This window comes from Bactrocera dorsalis, chromosome 1 (genome assembly GCF_023373825.1).
Source record: "Bactrocera dorsalis isolate Fly_Bdor chromosome 1, ASM2337382v1, whole genome shotgun sequence".
NCBI lineage: Eukaryota > Metazoa > Arthropoda > Insecta > Diptera > Tephritidae > Bactrocera > Bactrocera dorsalis.
This window is the reverse complement of record NC_064303.1, coordinates 53656490-53664534: the sequence shown is the minus strand read 5'-3', so window position 1 is coordinate 53664534 and position 8045 is coordinate 53656490. Positions and strand designations below refer to the sequence as shown.

The window sequence follows — 8045 nt, the reverse complement described above, 5'->3', positions numbered from 1 at the left end:
GTTATCTGCTGCTAACATTATTTTTTCTTCTTTTTCGACAAACGAGACAAACATGTCCATATCGCAGCACATATGAGTGGTCGCTCCACTATCGACGCACCAAGCATGTTTACCCTTTTTAACTCCCACATCCGCTGCATACATAGCATACGAAAGCTCATTATCATTATGGGCTTGCTGTTCTGTCTTTCGCTTACACTGTGCAATCGTATGTCCTCGCATACCACAACCAAAACATTTTCCTTTGAAGTTATTCGATTTTGCGTTTGCGTTTGCGTTTGTTTCTGCGTTTTCAAGTGTGTTTGTAGACCGCTTGCGCCGATGGCTCTTGACTTATTTGTTGTTCTCTACTGGCACCTTCTTCTAAAAGCTTGACTTTTAGAACACTAAACGATGGTAATTTGTCACGAGTTTCAATAGCTATTACGAAGTTTTCATACTCTGCAGGCAAACTGGATAGCAGTATAATAACCTTTAACTCTTCGTTTAATTCTATATTGAGCTCGGCTAATTTATCTACCACCTCGACAAACGAAGTGAGATAAGACGACATGCTTTGGCTTGCAGACATACTGCATCCAAGCAACTTTTTGTACAACGAAACCTTTTGTAACGGTCCACTAGGCATGTGCACTTCTCGAAGTTTCTCCCAAGCCTCTGCTGACGTTTTGCACGATTTTATATTAGAAATTTGTGTTGGTTTAACACATAAAATTATGTTCGCCAATGCTTTTTGGTCATCGTGGTCCCATTTTTCCGCGTTTTCTTCACATCGTTTAATATTACCATTAACGATATGCCATTGGTCCATATTGACCAGTATGCTACGCATTTGCACACACCACACATCATAGTTCTCATCACCGAGTTTTGAACTTTAGCGATGTTATCGTTAGTGGTTACAGTTTTTGGACGCCCAGGACGTTCATCATCTTCCAAGCTCCTGCGACCACGTTTAAATTCAGCTTCCCAAAATTTTACGGTGGCAAACGATGGTGCAGAGTCACCATACACAGAGTCCAACTCATCTTTGATTTGTGAAGACGGATTGCCTTTCAAAAATAAAAATTTAATTACAGCTCGATATTCATTTTTTTCCATTTTGGGGAAATCACCGAAATAGACTCACAAAAACGACTGTCAACAGATAATTGCGCAAGATAAATTTCTGAAATTTTGGCGAGTAGCTATTATAATATGCACAATTTGAAGTAGAAACTTTTTTTCAGATGTGCCGCTAGCTTCACGTTGAGGTCGGTTATTTATCGGACAGCCCTCGTATAACTTATTCGTATTACATTTTCGGACAAAGCCCTCTTAGGAAATATATTACTTGTTGCATCTTCAACACTAAGCCAAAGGAATTTTTTAACAAAAATTCAGTCGATATAGAATTCGAATTGAACATTGTTTTGGAATGCTGAAGGAATGATTTGGTAGTTTAAAAGGCTTAAGGCCCCAAATAAAAAATGAAAAAGGAATGAGAAAAGTTAACAAATGGATTCTCTGTTGTGCATTGTTACACAACTTTATACTCCAACAAGACGATTATTTCGATTACCAACCTGAGGAATCGGAGCACAGTATTGACGAGTCGTTATGGGAACCAAATGCTCGTACTAATGAAGGGGAGATAAGGCGACGACAAATCTTTGAACAATTGTTTAATCAATAAATATTTTAATTTAAAAATTCTTTTCTTATTTATTTTTTCAAATAAAATTCAATTTCTTTACATAAACAAGTAACATAAATTATTTGACTAGAAATAACTTAATACGGATAAAGTAAAAAAAGCAAGGTGGACCATATTCACTAAGTCACTATAAGTAAAACAACCCAACAAATGTATTAAGAAGGAAAAGTCAAAATGGAAAAAATCTTATCTTGGAATACAGATGATTACATTTTGGCAATTTATGAGCTATTTTAGCTTTTCAATCGCTCGTGTTCCAATCTGATTTTTTCCATTTCTACTTTCCTTGCTTGCTCCAACCGTAATTTCTGCAATTGAAAATAATTTTTCTCTCTCTCTCTTTCAAATTGCAATTTTTTCGTTTATAGTTCCAACTTCCTATTTTGGATTTCGAAAAGTAATGAAAATGGATTTGAACTTCTATGAGATCTTTTCATATTTCTCCTTGGTGTAGATGTGCATGTAAAATTAGCGGACGGATTAACTACTTCCTCTGCAGACGGATACATAATAGCGGACGGACTGGGTAACGGACTCGAAGAACTTGCGTCGGGGTCTATATCTGGGGTAACATATTCTATTTATATATCGTCCAACGCTGACACCAACTCTGTTGATTGATGAATCGCTGGTGGCTGAACACTTATGCGACGTCCAAATATCACGTGAAGGTCCTCCACACTATGAGGATCACCACTTTCAAGTAAGCCTGCACCAGTCTGGCCTTTCCACTTGAGCGCAGATAAAAAAGTCGTTTTCAAATGCCTCATTTTAGTCCTCATTATGTCCCATTTAATATTCATTAAATTTGGAGCTTTTTCGCCAATTTTGTTGCAAAACCTTTGGGCTGTGGGTTTCTAAAAGCAGATCGTAAAATGTAAAATGATGGAATGACAAAAAATATATAAATATTACCTCAAAATGGTGCGAATTCTCTTTTATTGCGTCCACTATATTTATCAAAAGGTCTTTCATTTGGCTTTCAGACCAACGAAATGTGCCGTTTAGCCTTAATCTTTTTTTCTGTTAAATAATCAATTAAATATTAATAATACAAGCCAGTAATTGAAGTATGTTCGCGAATAACGTTGTAAGCGACAATTTTTTCAAAACCGGTTTTTTTGCAGATTACTGTTATAATGGCTCTCTTTTATCAATCCAAATCAAAATTAGGCATATTATTGCACTTGTTCATATTCAAATCGCATTTTAATACAAGCACTCAGTGGAATAACGTTTCAAGTGACTTATTTATTGTGTGTACAATGGCAAAAACTGAGTGTTCTCGTGTGCTTGATAAGTGTGTTAGAGGCTCCAAAAGGAAAATAAATCTAGAAAATTGGAAATATTTCAATAATAAAAAGCTAAGAAATAGTGGGCAATCTTATATTAAGTTATACCAGCAAAAAATGTCCCAAAGCAGGTATAGTGGAAAAACGTTTTAAGTACATAATTTTTATTTCATATACATTTTGAATTATTTTGTAATAGATTTTTGATTGCCATTGTAATTTCCATTGTGCAAAACTTGATTATGAACAAATGAAGAACCTTTTTGATAACTTTTATAGCAAAAATTATAACGAGCAATGTTTACGCATACGAAATACAACAGTATTTTATTTTTTGGTGCTTTCAAACGGAAAAAGAGAGAGAGTGTGCAAAAAAATGTTTTGTCACACATTTCAGGTAAATATTTTCTTGTTGTTGTTTTTCGTTGATTTTTACTTTACTTTTTATTTTAAAATATGAAGATAACGCAGCGCAGAGTTCAAATTTTGGTTGAAAAAGTAAAATATGGGAAAAACATTGATGATCGTCCCCAAAAAATCATGGAACAGGAAAACTGAGCGTTGATGAACACATAGTAAGCTTTCCCAGCCAAGAAAGTCACTATGGTCGTTCAACATCTCGAAAAAATTGTCTTAACCCCAATTTAAATATTAAAACAATGTACGAGTTATACAAAGTTAAATATCCGGATACCCAAAATTCGTACGAATTACTACGATTTGGTTTCCCAAGAAGTGATACTTCCAAGGTTTTTGACAAGTATTTTATTGATATGATTGCCGCTGAAAATACGGAACGATTTGAAAATATTCAAAAATTGGCGACAGCTTATCACGAGCAAGCAGATAAAGCATATGCGCAACTTCGAGATGATTCCAACGCTGGCGAAAATTCACAAAATACCGTAGTCATATGTGTCGATATGCAGCAAGTGATTTTCACACCGAATCTCACACATTCTGATGTATTTTATCAGCGACAGTATTCCAATTATAATTTTGCTGTCCATACTATCTCAGAAAATACGGTCGATATGTACACATGGCACGAAACGATTGCTAAAAGAGGAGCTGCTGAAATAGCTTCATGTATTTGGAAACACATTACATCAAAATTCAGTATTCTGGAAACTGATCAAATTAGAAAATTGATTATATGGTTCGATAGATGCGTTGGACAAAATAACAACTGGACTATGATTGCTTTGTGCCACAGCCTTCTGATCAAATACTTTTCTGAAGTGAATCAAAAATTTCTTACTTCAGGGCACAGCTTTCTGCCATGCGACCGGGAAAAAAGAAAAAAAACAGCTCAACTTTATACACAGGCAGATGTGTGTCATATGATTCATTTTGCCAGGCCTTCGAATCCATTGCAGATTCATCAAATGGCTTTATATGAATTTAAAAACTTCGAGATGCTAGTCAAAAATTTATATAGAAATCCTTTGAGCAAAATAACTGCTGCAAAGTGGATACAAATTTCTAGATACGATCCAAACACACTTAAAATGCGTAAGCAGCATAATATAGCAGAAACATGGACTTCTTATAATTTGCGCTAAAAAAAACATAAATTATGCGAATTATACTTTGCCAATGCTCAGGAATGATACAATAAAAGTAAGTGATGAAAAGAAGTAGGACCTTCTGGCAATGGCGTCGTATTTACCAGAAAACTGTGCACAGTTTTATAAACAGTTGCCATGAAAGATAAACCAATACAAATATTGATACTCTATACTATTTACTACATATCCGTTGTGAATTACATTTTGTGGAAATATCGTTTAAATTTATTTGAAATAAAAGATTTTTCGTTTTGTTTATAACCTTCTTTGTTTGTTTGTATTACTGAAATACAATGTTTTTGGTTTTGAAACCTTTACTTTCCAAATACGTTGACGGAAAAACGTTTCAAACGCCATCCTACTATATGTTATGCATAGTGGAATAACGTGTTAACATCCATTTAATTTTGGATATAAAACGTTTTTCCATTTAAAGAGTTTAATTCCGTTTTTTTTATTAGTTTAACTATTTTATTAATTTTTTATTTCTATTTATTCACTCTAAATAGACAGATTACTATTGAAAAAATAAAAAAAAAATCCAAAATAGATAAAACTTTAAGCTTTAAACGTTTATTTCATTTCCTGAACATTTCTAAATCTGCCGCTTACAACGTTATTCGCGAACATGCTTCAATTGGTTATGAATTTACTTACCGCTTCCATCTTTTCTTTTCATCTTTTAAAACACCAAATGGACGCTTTCAGCTGATTGCGAATTGCGCAAAATGCTTTGGTTGCCACTGAAAACGGTCTCGCATATTTGCAAGATTGTCGTAAAATAAAATGCATGTAAAAATTACCAGCTGTTTTACGATATTGCGAATTTGCGATGTTGCCATACGTTTACGACGTTAAATGAGTACCACTAATACAACTTAATCTGCTCGGGCATTCGTAGAAGTTACACTTGTGGGGCCCGTTACAATTTGCATATTTAATAGCTGACTCCTGCTTACAGTCCGTAGTGTTGTGGTTTCCCGCACATAAACGCCTTTACTGCACAGCGACTGTGTCCGTGGCCAAACATTTGACAGTTATAGCATTGCGTTAATTGATTACTATATATTTCGCTTTTGGTATTCCCATTTTACTCTCACGTAATTTATAACAGCATGATTTTTTCTGAGAATATTCAGAGATGTAGACTTGTTGGTAAAATATACCACATATAAAATTAATATGGAGTTATTAGGCCTCATTCTTTGAACAAGCTTTACATCCAAGCACTGTAGTTCATAGCAATGAGTTCGTTTTTAAGGACTGTAGTGTCCATAACATCCCCCAGGAGAATTGCTTTGTATGGTTTCTCCTTCTTGTTGGCATATGAGAAGTATTCAAATTTACCTTGCATGTATGACATGCCGCTTCATAGTCTGATTTTACCACACAATAGAGCTTTATTCCAATTAATATTTTTTATAGAGTATTTGGTGCAATTTATTTCTTTGCAAATATTATGTAGTTGTTCCACTGTGCACTTAAGTACAGTAATAGGTGGGATGTATGTTTTGTTATTTACGATTTGTTCACATTTTTCGTCACTTTTTTAGCATTCTCTCTATCGTCGAGAGTTTGTAGATGCGAAAGGAAGTTTTGATCAGTGCCAATGCGCTGACCAGTATCACTTTTTAGTATTTTCTTATGCACACGCGGCGACATAACGGTGCCGCTTACTCTTCGGTCTCTTTATTTTGATTTGTTTTTTTTTTTTTATTCTTTTAAAGAAATCACTTTGTCTGTTGTATCTTATATATAAAAATGAATCGCAAAATACGAGTATGTTGCTAAGCGCATAATTCAACAACGCTTGGGCCAATTTTGCCAATTCTTTTTTTAAATTATTCGTTGAGGTTCAAGGATGGGTTTTACGGCAAGAAAAATTCGAATAATTTCCGGAAAACCCCTAAAAACAGCCCTTTTCTCTTTTCCATACAAACGAATGAATGTTTGTTTTTTAGTAACGCTAAGGGAACGGCTGCACCAATCTTAATGAAATTTTCAGAGGTTGATCGTTGTGGAGCGGGGAAGGTTTAGAAATAAAAATACCTTATACTTTTCATGAGGAAAAGTCGGAAAATTGGATAGTTCCAAAAAGCAATTCCATACATTTTTTTTTTCAATTTTTGTTTGTTTTGTTTTTCAATATTTTAATTTGTAAATTATTTGAATCGTTCAATTTCGGTCGCTTGCTTTTTTATTCCGGCTATTCAAAAAAAAAATTATTGAAAATTATTCGGTGAAAACTTTACGTGTGTTTCACACAAAGTGATCAATTGCGAAGAGGTCGCCCTAATATCGGTCAGCGTTCTTTTTGACGTCAACGTATGGCAGCCCAAGGCAAGAAGTACTCCCAGGATGCGGTGATATACGTGCGAAATTATGGATCGGTTTCAATCAGCAAGCAAGAGATGTCACAGCACGATTTTTCAAACAACAGTTACGATGTTTGATGGACTTTATCTTGAAGCAACGCATATGTGGCGCTGTTAGATGTTCTCTGTTGAGTGGCAAAAAAAAGGTTTGCCGCACATTCTTCTTTGGTTGGTGGATGGTGGTTATAACAGATCAAATTGATGAAATCATTTCTGATGAAATTCCTTATGCAGAGAAAGATCCAATATTATACGAAGTGATGAAAACCTATATGGTTCATGGGCCTTGCGGACACCACAATCCCACTTCGGTTTGTATGTCTGACAATAAATGCACCAAGCACTATCCACCTGCTTTTATTTCGGAAACACAAACTAGAAATGATGGATATCCACTCTATCGGCGTTGCTCACCAGACGACAATGACGGACCATTCAGTATTCAATTTAGAATACTGAATTTAAAAGTTGACAACACACGGATCGTACTATATTCACCATTATTTTAATTCACATTCAAAACTCATATCAATGTTGAGTATTGCAGTTTGGTGTAATCGAAGAAATACGTATGTAATTACGTCACCAAAGGAAGCAACATGGCGGTTATTGGTTTTAAACGATACGGTCGACATATGAACTGCAATAAAGCGCTTTGTAGGATATTTACTGTTGCAATTTATGAACGTTTTCCGACTGTTGTGCGTCTCGCAGTTAATTTGGAGAATGGCCAAAAAGTGTATTTCAACCCAGAGAATACAGTACAGCCAGTAGAAACACCGCCAGCAACAATATTAATATTTACGACTTTTTTCTTAACTTTCGCCAGTGATCCGTTTGCGAGAACATTGCTCTATTCGGAAATACCTTGATATTATACTTGGAAAGCATCGTCGAAGAAAAAGTTGCGCAGAAAGCAAGGCCAACCAGTAGGTGGATATCCAGGTGTGTTATCAACTAATGCGTTGGGACGGATTTACACAATCCACCCGAAAAACGACGATTGTTTCTACCTTCAGTTGCTATTGATTAATTTACGCGGTTAAACTTTATTTGAGTCATTGCGTACTGTGAATGGTACGGTGTCTGCGAGTTTTGGAGAAGTAAGCCA

At 35.2% G+C, this 8045-nt stretch overlaps 1 pseudogene; it reads right to left on the bottom strand.

Annotated features, from left to right (window-relative positions):
- Nucleotides 1-1929: 1929 nt before the first annotated feature.
- LOC125775609 (uncharacterized) lies at nt 1930-2722 on the bottom strand (annotated as a pseudogene).
- Between the last annotated feature and the right edge of the window lie 5323 nt (nt 2723-8045).